Source organism: Neofelis nebulosa, chromosome 1, assembly GCF_028018385.1.
Source record: "Neofelis nebulosa isolate mNeoNeb1 chromosome 1, mNeoNeb1.pri, whole genome shotgun sequence".
Classification (NCBI taxonomy): domain Eukaryota; kingdom Metazoa; phylum Chordata; class Mammalia; order Carnivora; family Felidae; genus Neofelis; species Neofelis nebulosa.
The window spans coordinates 136,230,929-136,245,516 of NC_080782.1; the positions used below are offsets into that span (position 1 = coordinate 136,230,929).

At 43.2% G+C, this 14,588-nt stretch overlaps 1 protein-coding gene and 1 pseudogene across 3 annotated transcripts in view; both read right to left on the reverse strand.

The window, feature by feature from the left end:
• Window positions 1-14,588, reverse strand: part of GRAMD2B (GRAM domain containing 2B) — a 140,936-nt gene that overhangs the window by 30,496 nt on the left and 95,852 nt on the right. The window lies entirely within an intron of this gene.
• On the reverse strand, window positions 1,211-12,818 carry LOC131489186 (small ribosomal subunit protein uS13-like; annotated as a pseudogene).

A 14,588-nucleotide genomic window follows, 5' to 3' on the forward strand; every position in this document is an offset into this window, starting at 1 on the left:
AATTTGGGAACTCTTAAGGGGCTTTAGAGCATATCTCTCCTAATTCCCCTCCCCAAGACACACACATTCTGATTCTTCAAAGGCATCAGACAGCAATCCACTTGAGAGCCCCTCTTGAAGTAGGGAGAATAAATCTGTGTGGACCCTCAATAATCCACTCAGCATTTATTTACATATTTACTGATTTTATACAAGAACCAAGCCACTGCTGTCCTATCCAGCACCTCTGTGTATTTAGAAAGAGCCTTCCCACTAAGAAGCACTCATAAAAATGTGCCCCTCTGTTTGGATGTAGCCCTAAGGGGACCTCAGCTCTAGGCAAATGTCTTATTTATCCAGTTACTAAATTCCTTAAAAATGGGGAACTCGTGTGTTTTTTCCACAGCACTCAGCTCAGCATTTGGCTCATAGTGGTCCTTTTAAAAAAAAATTTTTTTTAAACATTTTATTTATTTTTGAGAGACAGAGAGAGACAGAGCATAAGCAGGGGAAGGGCAGAGAGAGAGGGAGACACAGAATCCGAAGCAGGCTCCAGGCTCTGAGCTGTCAGCACAGAGCCCGATGCGGGGCTCGAACTCACAAACCGCGAGTTTGTGACCTGAGCTGAAGTCAGACACTCAACCAGCTGAGCCACTGAGGTGCCCCTGCTCATAGTGGTCCTTAATACATGTTGACTGATATGGGATTCATCCTGTAGTGTCTCAAACACAAAGTGACACTGCTGTATGGGCTCATTTCAGTTTTAGAGTTTTGTTGACTTGAAGATGCTACGGAAAACTCAAGCAAGTTGATTCCTAATGCAGACGAGATCACTCCTGCAAGCACCCCTTACCTCTGACGTCCTGTGGCGGCAGACTAAACTATGGACAATCCCAACAGCAGAGACTGCCAGTGTCTGAGTAAGCAGAGCGTGGGAGGGGAATGGAACGGTTCCTTGAGGCCCCTCAGTGGCTCTCAAGTTACCATCACTAAAGCTGAATTCACCAGCAAGGGAGAGGAAGTAACAGGTCTCATTTAAAGCATGAAAATAAAGAAATCAGGTTTTTTCCTTTTTGTTTTTTTTTTTTCTTAGAGAGAAAGAGAAAACACCTACATGAGTCAGGGAGGGGCAGAAGGAGGCAGAGATCTTAAGGAGGCTCCATGCTCAGGACAGAGCCAGATGCGAGGCGTGATCCCAGGGTCGTGGGACCTGTGGGACCTGAGCGACCTGAGCGACCTGAGCGGAATCAAGAGTCCAACGCTTAAATGACTGAGCTACACAGGCGCCCCTCTTTCTTTTTTTTAAACAAGACAAGGCCTTTCAGGGATAGTGACTAGGAGGGTCAACTAAAAAAACCCCAAAACCAAACCAAAAGAATAATCTTTCTTTTCCTTTTCTTTCTTTCCTTCCTTCTTTTTCCTTCCTTCCTCGTTCCTTCCTTCCTTTTTTCTTTTTCTTTTTCCTTCCTTCCTTCCTTCCTTCCTTCCTTCCTTCCTTCCTTCCTTCCTTCCTTCCATGTATAAACTATTTATTCACAGACAAGGCCTAAAGATTCCTTGGACCCACCCACAGTATGGCCACAGCAGCCTGTGGTCTTTGAGTGCTGGCCTCGGACACGAAGTCCCCAGAAGGGGTGCCACCTTCTTTGGGCCTGAATCTTCGCCAGTCGCTCCAGGCCTTCGCGTAGTTTGGTGTTTGTACCATTGGCCAGGACCTGGTTGTATTTTTTCCATCCTTGACGTCCTTTCGTCTGTTGCAGAACCAGTCTGGGAGCTTATACTGGCATGGATTCCGAATCATGGTACACACACGGTCCATGTCGTCCTCAGTGAGCTCTCCTGCCCTACTGGTGAGGGTGAGGTCTGCTCTCCCCAACACCCCACGAGCTGATCTTTGCCCCACTCCCTTAACTGCAATGATGGCAAAGGCTGTTTTCTGCCAAATAATTGCTGCTGGCGTTGGGTACTTGCAAGACGTACTTGCTGGAACTTCTCAGCGATCATTGGAGGCGGCCCTAGTGGATGCCCCAGCAGTGGCACGTTCCAACCTTCCTCTTTCAACAAATGCTTATCAGAAGGGTTCCCGATGGCAGGGCAGGATGCTCAGGGCTGGGCACCTGAACAAACAAGTGGCTGGTGGTTTTAAGGATGCTTAGAAGCAGCAGCAGATGCTGGGGACAGAGGATCAATCTGTACTCGGCCTTGGCAAGTTATTTCTTCTCCCATCTCCAGCCCAACTGAAGGGCCACTGATGGGCCCTGAAAGCTTTCAGTAGGGATTCCAGAGCAGTGAGACAGAGTCATGCTCATGCTAACCAAGCCGGATGGTACTGTTTAGGAGAATGCGTTCTTATCACCAGCTAGGAAGTGCTATTTTCAGGAAGAGACACTGCCCCGCACTGTTACGCAATCTACAAATAAAAACAAGGGTTGGACAATCCCTATCGACAGTACATTATGTGTCAATTCCCAGACCTCATTAATCTGATGATAAGATGATCAACCTTTCACCATTTTTCAGAATCAGAATTCTTACACGAAGCCAAGTCCCATTCGTCCTGGAAAGAGTCTCTTTGAGTTTAAGGTAAACTCCACTCTCCTTTCTCCTGTCACATTCATCTCCCAGGCCTTTTGTCCCTCATGCTGGGAATGAGTTGAATTTAGCCATCATCCCAAGCAAGTCCCAAGCAGAAGGCATAATTCAAAAGTTACAAGCTGTCCAAGCAGCTACTGGGCAGAATGAGGATTCAGTTGCATCTCATGTGAGTGAATGGGCTGTGTCTCCAGGTAAATGAGAACTGGTGCCTCCCTGTGGTTTAGTCCAGGTAGCTGTGTACCTTCCCAATTCCAGTGGTGAATTCCTGTGTTTACCTTCCAGTTAAATCGGTCTAAGCGAAGGCATAAAAAATGTCATAAACTCCCTTATGGTAGTGTGGGTGAGGGTAGGTTTATATCCATTGTCACTTAAACAAAAAATCCCTGATCATCATATCCTGAAACCACAGTCTTGACCAACAAAGTTTGGAAGTGACCTGAGGATAGGCTATGTTTCCCCAGACAGTCTCCATGAGATAAAATCCTGGAAATGGGACTGTTGTGATGAAGGCCAGGTCTGTCACAGTACAGTGTTGTGCTGAAATGCTGTACTGAACACTCATGTGCACCTGGGCAAGCCAAGGCCTGGGGCACCAAACCCTTGATTTGGGTGTGCTGCTTGCTTAGTGGCTTCAAGACTGGCTGGCAGGCAAGGGTGGCAATTTGTGAGAAGCAAAAGATGGGCTATAAGGACAGAGGAGGGCTCTGGGGGTGGGTGGGCAGCAGCCACAGTACAAACTGGGACTTCACAGGAACCATAAGGGAACAGAATGGGGTGCAAAGGTGCAGGAGTTGGTGATGGAGACCAGGGCCCCTCTAAGACCCCTCAGCGTCTCCAATTACAAAGTAAATGCCAAATCTCCCCAACTAGATTATTGTAAGTCAGGAAAAAGAGTTTCATTTGTAATTCAGATACAGTCTGTCTTGGTCTAGAAGCTTTACATTTTATTTATCTATCTACATATTCATTTCTGAGTATTAGAAGCAGAAAGCATAATTCAAAAGTCACAAATGGAGCTCTGAAAACTGTAAAACATTGACGAAAGAAAGAGAAGAGGACACAAGTGAAAAGACAGCCCGTGTTCATGGATTGAAAGAATATGGTTAAAACGTCTATCCTATCCAAAGCCATCTACACAGTCAGTGCAATCCCTATCAAAATACCAACAGCATTTTTCACAGAACTAGAACAAATAATCCTAAAATTTGTTTGGAGCCACAAAAGACCCCAAATACCCAAAGCAATCTTGACAAAGAAGAGCAAACCTGGAGACATCACTATCCCAGATTTCAGGATATACTACACAAAGCCATAGAATCAAAACGGTATGGTACCGGCACAAAAACAGACACATAGATCAATGGGACAGAATAGAGAGCCCAGAAATACACCCACACTTATATGGTCAATTAATCTATGACAAAGGAAACAAAAATGCACAATAGGGAAAATATAGTCTCTTCAATAAATGGTGCTGGGAACAATGGACAGCTACATGTAAAATAATGAAACTGGAACACTTTCTTATACCATACACAAAAATAAACTCAAAATGGATTAAAGACTTATGTGTGAGACCTGAAACCATAACACTCCTAGAAGAAAACAGAGTGAGTAATCTCTTTGACATTAACCGTAGCAACATTCTTCTAGATATGTCTTCTTGGGCAAAGGAAACAAAAGCAAAAATAAACTATTGGGACTACACCAAAATAAAAAGCCTGTATATAGTGAAGGGAACCATCAACAAAATAAAAAGTCAACCTACTGAATGCAAGAAGCTATTTGCAAATGATTTATCTGGTAAGTGGTTAGTATTCAAAATACATAAAAAACTTATACAACTCAACACCAAAAAATAAATAATCTAAGAAAATGGGCAGAGGACCCGAATAGACATTTTTCCAAAGAAGCTATCCATAAGGCCAAAAGACACATGAAAAGATGTGTCTAATCTTCGCCAGTCATCAGGGAAACGAAAATCAAAACCACGGTGAGATATCACCTCACACCTGTCAGAATGGCCAGACTTAAAAAAGACAAGAACTAACAAGGGCTGGTGAGGGTGTGAAGAAAATGGAACCCTTGTGCACTGTTGGTGTGAATGTCACTTGGGGCAGCCAGTGTGGAAAACAATATGGAAGTTCCTCAAAAAATTAAAAATAGAAATACCATACAACCCAACAATCCCACTTCTGGGTATCTGCCCAAAGAAAACAAAAATACTGATTTGAGAAAATATATGCACCCCTATGTTTACTGCAGCATTGTTTACAATAGCCAAGCTGTGGAAGCAGCCCAAGCATCTATCGACGAATAAAGAAGATCCAGTATAGATACACAATGGAATATCACACAGCCATTAAAAAGAATGAGACCTTGCTATTTGTCACAACATGGCTAGACCCAGAGGGTATTGTGCTAAGTGAAAGAAGTCAGACTGACAAAGACAAGTATCTTACCATTTCATTTATAGTGGGAGTCTAAAAAACAAATGAATAAATACAATCTAAAAGCAGAAAGAGACCCATACATACAGAGAACAAAGTGACAGCTGCCACAGGGGTAGGAGTAGGAGGATGGGGAAAACGGGTGAAGGGGACATTCCGGCTTCCCGTTATGGAATGAGTAAGTCGGGGATGAAGGGTAGAGCACAGGGAATACAGTTGGATGGTATTTAATACTGTACGATAACTGCACTCGTGGTGACCACAGCATAAAGTATAGACCTGTGGAATCACTATGTTGTACACCTGCAACTCTGTCACATTGTGTATCAACTAGACTTCAAAAAAAAAAAAGTTACAAAAATGGGGCGCCTGGGTGGCTTAGTTGGTTGAGCTTCTGACTTCAATTCAGGTCATGATCTCACTGTTATTTTTTATTTACTTTTTTTTTTTTAATGTTTATTAATTTTTGAAAGACAGAGAGAGAGCACAAGCAGGGGTGGGGTAGAGAGAGAGGGGGACACAGAATCCGAAGCAGGCTCCAGGCTCTGAGCTGTCAGCACAGAGCCCGATGTGGGGCTTGAACTCACAAACCACAAGGATCTCACTGTTCTTGAGCTCAACAGGGCTTACTGGTGCCAGCATGGAATCTGCTTTGGATCCTGTTTCCTCCTCTCTCTCTGCCCCTCCCCTACTTGTGCTCTCTCAAAAATAAACTCAAAAAAAAAAAAGTTACAAATCAAAAACCAAATCTCCTTTCTATCCCTATTTCATGGTCGCCCTGTTTTTCTCCAAAGAGGCACCCACTACTGTTCCTGGCAACTGTGTGTCTTTCCAGGAAGAGGCTGGGCACATCTGAGTGTGTATTTTTAAAGCACAAATGATACCATGTTATCATATAGTTTCCTTTTCTTCTTCTTTTTTTTTTTTTTTCTGTTTATAAAGGTGCTCTTTCCCTATCAGAATATACAGGGCTTCCTCATTCTTTTTAATGACTGCATGAGTTCCACTGTAAAGGATGAATTATAATTTAATCAGTTCCTTATTGATGGGCATTTAGGTGGATTTCAGTCTAATGACAAATAAAAATAACACCGCAACAAATATCCTTGTATGTTTATTATGTGTGTGAATATATCCATAGGATAATTTCCTGGAAATGGATCACCTGTGTCAAAACAAACACAATTTAAAACATTTATAGGGGCGCCTGGGTGGCGCAGTCGGTTAAGCGTCCGACTTCAGCCGGGTCACGATCTCGCGGTCGTGAGTTCGAGCCCCGCGTCGGGCTCTGGGCTGATGGCTCGGAGCCTGGAGCCTGTTTCCGATTCTGTGTCTCCCTCTCTCTCTGCCCCTCCCCCGGTCATGCTCTGTCTCTCTCTGTCCCAAAAATAAATAAAAAACGTTGGAGAAAAACACACCATTTATAGTTGTTGCCAAATTGCCCTCAGTAGAGGTTTTGTAAGCCACACCCACCATGTAAAACACTGTTTATACATTCTTACTAGTAAAGTGTGAAACTAAAAAAAAAAAATTTCTGAGTGCCTGGTACACAGGATAACAATAGTAATTTAATGACTCGTTTTAAATTTTTGATCTTTGCAAATGTGAGAGGTAAAGAAAAATCCCATTATCGTTTTGATTTACTGTTCTCTTCTTATGAGTAAGGTTGAGTATGTTCTCATATATTTTTGAATTTCCTGTATTGTGAATTAGCTGCTTACATGTACATTTTGCCAATTTTTCTAATGGTCAATTGATTGAAACATTTAGGAGACACAGTCTTATCACAACTACATAACCAATGCTTGCAATATTCTAGAATTGACTTTTTGAATAAATGATGTTAAACAATTAGAAGTTCAGTGGATATTAGGGGTTGGCATAACATTAAAATAAAATGTTGGGGCACCTGGGTGGCTCAGTCGGTTAGGCATCAGACTCATGATTTCAGATCTGGTGGTGATCCCATGGTTTGTGAGAGTGAGCCCCACATCGGGCTCTGTGCTGTCAGCGCAAGCCTGCTTGGGATTTTCTTTTCTTTTCTTTTCTTTTCTTTTCTTTTCTTTTCTTTTCTTTTCTTTTCTTTTCTTTTCTTTTCTTTTCTTTTCTTTCTTTCTCTCTCTCTCTTTCCTTTCTTTCTTTCTTTCTCTCTCTCTCTCTCTCTCTCTTTCCTTTCTTTCTTTCTTTCTTTCTCTCTCTCTCTCTCTCTCTCTCTCTCTCCTTTCTTTCTTTCTTTCTTTCTTTCTTTCTTTCTTTCTTTCTTTCTTTCTTTCTTTCTTTCTCTCTCTCTCTCTCTCTCTCTCTCTCTCTCTCTCTCTCTCTCTCTCTCTCCCCCCCCCCCTTCCCCTCTCTCTTTCTGTCAAAATAAATAACGGGGTATCTGGGTGGCTCAGTTGGTTAAGCATCCGACTTCGGCTCAGGACATGATCTCACTGTTTGTGAGTTCGAGCCTCGCATAGGGCTCTGTGCTGACAGCTCAGAGCCTGGAGTCTGCTTTGGATCCTGTGTCTCCCTCTCTGTCTCTCTCTGCCCCTCCCTGTCTTGTGCTCTGTCTCTCTGTCAAAAAGAAATAATTAACATTAAAAATTTCAAAATAAATGTCTCTGACAAATAATAATAAAATATCTCTGACAAATTAACTTTTTTTTTTTTTTTCTGATGGGCTTCCTGGCAGATAGAAAAAAATGCCCAAAAAATAGTATTCTTTGGTTTCAGTGAAACCTTTAATGAAACCTGACAGGCTTTCTAGTTCAAGAGGGAGAGATCGAGCACAAATGTTTGTCTCTCCTTTCTGAGCCCTTTAAAATAACTAAAAAAAGTAACACTCCTGCTGATAATGGAGAGAAACCATCAACAGAAGCGGTAAGTCCCCAAATTTCTGTAATATGCAAAGTGGAAAGTAAAGTACAATATTAACTTGTGCAGCAACATAAGGAAGCTGTACTTAGAACATGGGCGTTAATGGAAGATAAGAGAACAGTGATCTGGTCTATGAGAGTCCTGTGAGGTGCTGTAGGAGGAGGACTAAGAAGTGGATGAATACATGAGATTAAATTAAAGGTGTCAAAGCGATTTTATTATTTTATGCTATTTTATTTTATTTTATTTTATTATTTTATTTTGAGACAGCATGAATGGGGTAGAAGGGCAGAGAAAGAGTGAAAGAGAATCTTTTGTTTTGTTTTTTCAATATATGAAGTTTATTGTCAAATTGGTTTCCATACAACACCCAGTGCTCATCCCAAAAGGTGCCCTCCTCAATACCCATCACCCCCCCTCCCCACCTCCCACCCCCCATCAACCCTCAGTTTGTTCTCAGTTTTTAAGAGTCTCTTATGCTTTGGCTCTCTTCCACTCTAACCTCTTTTTTTTTTTTTTCCCTTCCCCTCCCCCATGGGTTTCTATTAAGTTTCTCAGGATCCACGTAAGAGTGAAACCATATGGTATCTGTCTTTCTCTGTATGACTTATTTCACTTAGCATCACACTCTCCCTACAAAGGGCCATAATGAAAGAGAATTTTAAGCAGGCTCCATGCTTAGCATGGAGCCCAAGGTGGGGCTCAATCCCATGACCCTGAGTTCGTGACCTGAGCCAGAATCCAGAGTCGGATGCTCAACTGACTGAGCCACCCAGGAGCCCCTGAATAAGAGTTCTTTAAATGCCTTCTCTGGACCCCCGCTCCCATCATCAGACCTACCATCAAGCTGGCAGATACTTAGCCATGGGGGTGAGATACCAGAAAGGTTGTCAACTAAAAGACTGAACATACTTAGGTGCAGGGTACCCAGGATGCAATGTGGAGCCCCACAGTGAATCCTTCTCATCCTCCCATTTGGAATCAAGTAGTCCCCAGGCTAGGCACCAATCCACTACCCATGTCCTTCCATAGATCCCAGAACAGCTCTCTAGTCCCTCTTTCTGAAATAGGAGACGACAACACAGGACTGCCAGCCCCTTGAAGAAAGCCTGAAGTCTTAATGAAAAGACCAACATAAACAAACAGCACTGTGGGGCTCCACACTCCATACTGGGTACCCTGCACCTAAGTATGTTCAGTCTTTTAGTTGACAACCTTTCTGGTACCAACAGCAAAGTAAAATCCTTAGGAAACAGACTTGAGAGCACAGAAGAAAACTTCAGACAGACAACCAAACAAGCACAAACCCATAGTCTTCTAATGCATATCTTCTGAGAGAGAAGATGGTACCCATGAAACAGATTATGGGGCAAGGGAAACCTTCCTTCACTCTTTAATTCTTTCTGTTTTTTTTTCATAGTAAGTTTACTTATTTTGAGAGACAGTGAGCGAGCAGGGGAGGGGCAGAGGGGGCAGGGGAGACAATCCCCATGGGGTTCCACATTGTCAGTGCAGAGCCCAACATGGCGCTCAAACTCACGAACTGTGAGATCATGACCTGAGCTGATATCAAGAGTCTGACACTTATTTGACAGAGCAGAGCCACCTAGGAACCCCGACTCTTCAATTCTGAGTCCAAGTCCATAATAGCTTACAAGGCACCTGGTGACCTGCCTTGTCCACCTCTCCTATGCTCCTGACACCCTCACTCACCTCCCTTCAAGCACACCCCCAAACTCTCATGAGAAAACCTGTGCACTGGCTGTTCATCAGATGTAGGTTGATATACTATTGAAAGAGAGAAAAGAAAGGGGCACCTGGGTGGCTCGGTCGATTAAGCATCCACCTTCAGCTCAGATCATGATCTTACTGTTCGTGGGTTCGAGCCCCGTGTCGGGCTCTGGACTGACAGCTCAGAGGCTGGAGCCTGCTTCAGATTCTGTGTCTCCCTATCTCTGGCCCTCCACTGCACGTGCTCTCTCTCTCTCTCAAATAAATAAACATTAAAAAAATAAAGGGATAAAAGAGAAAATAGGACTTAGAGGGATATGCCTACTTAACATTGGGGGTAGGTAGAGGGAAGCAGGGAGTTAGTCTGAGTTGACTTATGTTCCATCAAAACAGGAAAGTGAAGAGATAAGGTTTAAAGTTCGTAAGAAAAAATATAAACATTTTTGTAGATAATGAAGTAACCACAAGAGGTAAATCAGTTACTGTCAGAAGAAGCTACCAGGGAGGCAGATGGAGAACGGGAGAGGCAGGAATTGAGTTCTTGATAAATTTTAATGCACTGTATTATTTTGTGAACATTTAAAAACATGTTAATATCCTTATAAAGAAGTTGTAAAATATAGCATAAATCATAAAAGGTGGGTCTGCTATCCAAGTCCTTGTTTCCAAGTGTTTTTATTTTTTAATGTTTTATTTATTTTGAGAGAGAGAGAGGGAGGGAGGGAAGGAGGCAGAGAGAGAGAGAGTGAGAGCGATCATGAATGGGGAGGGGTAGACAGAGAGAATGAGAGAGAATCCCAGGCAGGCTCTGCACTGTCAGTGCATAGCCCAACCCAGGACTCAAACTCACCAGCTATGAGATCATGACCTGAGCCTAAATCAAGAGTCAGATGCTTAACCGACTAAGCCACCCAGGGGGCCCCACTATCCTAAAATGTTTGAGTTCCTACTAAGTGTAAAATACACTGCCAGATGCTGCCCTCTCCAGGACTTAGCCTCTACAGGGAATTTTAATTTAGCACCTAAGTAAAGCATAATATAGGTTATAAGGGATGTCTACCACAAAGATAGTGCCTTAGGAATTCAGAAATCTCTTCCAGTTGTCAAGAGGAAAACCAGGGAAGATTTGTGGAGGAAATAAGCATGATCACTGTGTGTGTGTATGGGAGCAATATGTTTTTTCTCATTTAGCAGACACATATTAAAGCTGTCAGAAATACATTTCAGTACAAGAAACCGGAAGTGTAAATTGTATTTCTATTTGTGCTGTAAGTAAAAATCAATCAATCAATCAATCAATCAATCAATCCTGTTGGATGGAGAAAATCAAAACCTTCCAGTATCACAATGTGGTCACCTTTGGCACTTTTCTATCCAAAGAGACACTGTATTTGTGCAACGGTCATTGGGGGAAGGAAGGATGGACGTTTGAGCTGGGTACATATAATTTAGACTTGTAGAGATTCCAAAAGGGCAGCAGAAATACAAGGAAAGGCAGAAGCAAAAACACGCAGACAAGGTTGAGTCACACATGCACAAGGAAATCTAGCAATTTGGTTTTCTCTGGAGTATAGGCAGCAGAAAGAAGAGTCAATTATGTTGTGGTCAAGTTTGAGTCCCATGAGAGTGGGCTGCGTTTGGACTTCATTTGTCGTGCAGCAGGGATAAAGTGAACATTTTTAAGCAGAAGGAATTTTTAAGCAGACAGGATATTAAGTGCTCACCGTTTCCCACACTTCGATCGTGAGGACCTGATTAGCTACGTACTTCTGGAGGATTATACTCCATCTGTGGCCAGGCACAGGGGTGGGGTGGGGGGTGCTGGAGGCAGACAGGAGGACGAGTTTAAGGCAAGAAGCAGAGACTGCACTGGAGAACAAATCCAGAGATAATACCAGAAGGGAGCAGAGAACAAGCAATGGAGAGCAACATCCAAGATAACCCCAAGGTTCTGGGGGATAGGGAAAGTAGAACTGCCACCAAAAACTCCAGGGACCATAGGAGGGAATGGAGTTGGGTGAGTGGGGTTTTGCAAACATAGATTCAGATGTGACAGTTCGACATAACAGATGTCTATTGTCAGCAATAGGTGGCTAACATATCGTTAGCAAAGTATCTCAGAAACCATCAGAGCCCAAGAGAACAAGAGCAAAAAGGTTATCTGACTGCAGAAGGAAGGTTCTGCTGGCTGGAAACTACTTGTGCTGAGTCCCAAGCACACTGCCATAGCCAAGGGGCTAGCTCCTACTCAGCAGCTATACCAGGCAGGGAAGAATGGCTTACCCCGGCCACCAACTGGCCCCAACACACCTCTCTCTCTCTCTCTCTCTTTTTTAATGTTTACTTATTTTTGGGAGAGAGAGAGACAGCATGTGAATGGGGGTGGTACAGAGAGAGAGGGAGACACAGAATCCGAAGCAGGCTCCAGGCTCTGAGCTGTCAGCACAGAGCCTAACGTAGGACTTGAACTCACAAACTGGGAGATCATGACCTGAGCTGAAGTTGGGACACTTAACCGACTGAGCCACGCAGGCACCCCTCCAACACACCTTCTTTTTTTAATTAAAAAAAATTTTTTTTTCTAACGTTTATTTTTGAAACAGAGAGAGACAGAGCATGAAAGGGGGAGGGTCAGAGAGGGAGACACAGAATCTGAAACAGGCTCCAGGCTCTGAGCTGTCAGCACAGAGCCCAATGCGGGGCTCCAACTCATGGACTGCGAGATCATGACCTGAGCCGAAGTCGGATGCTTAACCAACTGAGCCACCCAGGTGCCCCCACACCTCTTTAAATGGGTCCCACAGAGCTCCCCTCATTCGCATTAAAATGGACAAGTACCTAGCTGGTGACTAATCACGTGACTCACTGCTACCTTTCTATCTTCTGATTCTGTGTGCCCCAATCCCCGCTCTTCTCTCAATGCTTAAGGCAACTCAATCCCAAAAAGCATTTAATTGTCACGATTCTGATTCTGAAGGGACAGAAACCCAACTCAAACTAGCGTATGTGTAAAAAAAAAAAAAAAAAAAAAGCCCAAAAGGGCTTTTGTCACTGCTTCAGGATGAAGTCACCAGCTCTGGGGAGCTGCAGCTGCACACGTTTCCCTTCGACATCTGAACACAAAGCAGTGATCTCCAGGGTCTCCCTCTGCAAGTCCCCTGGGACATCAATGCCCAATTCATCCTCCTGAGACACGGCCTCCATTATGTTAGGCCACTGCTCCAGAACCAACAGCGGCTTTCTATTGGGCATCAGATTGCGGCATCTGGATATGAGCCAAAACCTGCCAGAGTTGTGCCATCTTCCTTCACTTTTCAGAAAGAGTTCTCCATTCCAGCCATGTTGGTCTTCTCCCTGTGGCCTTGGTTGTATCATGTTCTGCCCTCCGTCTGTGCACCTGAGTATTCTCTGTGCTCTTTCCCAGCTCCCCACAACCTCCCCACCACCCGGTTCCATGTCCAGGGCATGGCAAATCACATACCTTTCTGATACTGGCCTCCACCTGTTCCCTTCCGATGTCTGGATATAAGAAACTGTGTGATTAATACTTGCTGACTGCACAACTTTGAGTATATTTACAGTACAGGACGACAATCAGCATTTTAAAAAGGGCTTGGGCTTACGTTCTCTCTCAACCTACACGGTCATCTCCTTCCCAGGTGTGATTTACAGCTTGTACTGGAAGAGGACAATGGGGAAGATGGGAGAGGGGAGAAAAAGGTGGTCTTTTCACTCTCCCTTTCACTGAACCAGCATTGTGTGTAAATGATCATTAGTTAGGTGAGTGATAATTTAAACCCTATGGCACCTCAAACAGACTGTCTTCATTGTTGGAAGAAACCATGATTGTGAGCAGAATCATAATCAAATAAGTAACTTATCAGTAGTGGTATTTAAAAAAATTTTTTTTAATGTTTATTTATTTTGAGAGAGAGAGAGAGAGAGAGAGACAGAGCGTGAGTGGGGGAGGGGCAGAGAGCAAGGGACACGGAATCTGAAGTAGGCTCTAGGCTTTGAGCAGTCAGCACAGAGCCCGATGAGGGGTTCGAACCCACGAACCACGAGATCATGACCTGAGATGAAGTCGTACGCTTACCTGACTGAGCCACCCAGGCACCCCTCTGTAGTGGTATTTTGAGGCCAAGCACAAATGGAAAACAACAAAAGAAAATGACAAGAGAATATATCAAGGAGGCAGCAATTGACTTTTCCAATTTCCAGGAAAGGTAGATTGATGCTGTTGATAGTTCGCTTTTATTATTTACACCCTCAGCATGTAAACAGTATTTTGTATGCTGCATTGCTTCGTGCTAACAAAATTTCTAAAAATATGTTTCATACAGCTCCTTTAAACAAAATATAATTTTCTCAGGGCCAAGGACTTTAAACTTAAACACCAGCAATTGCTAAGTGTCAGAATACGCCCCTTTCATGTACCTAAGATATATTAGAGGACATTTATTAAAGCTTTGGCCTGAAGGATGTGTTTGGGGAAAGAGCTAACTTTTAAAAGCAGAACGAAAAACTTACCAAAACAGAAAGACAGAATATAAAAGAATAGGGTACACTGGGTGGCTCAGTTGGTTAAGCATCTGACTTTTGATTTTGGGTCAGGTCATGATCTCAGTTTGTGGGATGGAGCCCTGACAGTGCAGAGCCTCCTTGGGATTCTCTCTCTCTCTCTGTACTCCCCACCCCCAAATAAAAAAATAAACAATAAAAAAAAATAGGGCATGAAACCCAGAAAAACAATAGTGAAAGTACAGTATTAACAAATTTTTAGCTATTATGGGAAATATTCAAAATATCAAAAATATTAAGATCAGAAAGTACCTCAGGTACTTTAGAAATAACTATAAATTAAAACTTAGATTTTGGAGAGCAGCTGGATCATTAGGAATACATATACAGGAGGCAAGAGAGAAAAAGAATATGCCATGTGATAAATCAAAATAGCCATATGCAACTAAAGGC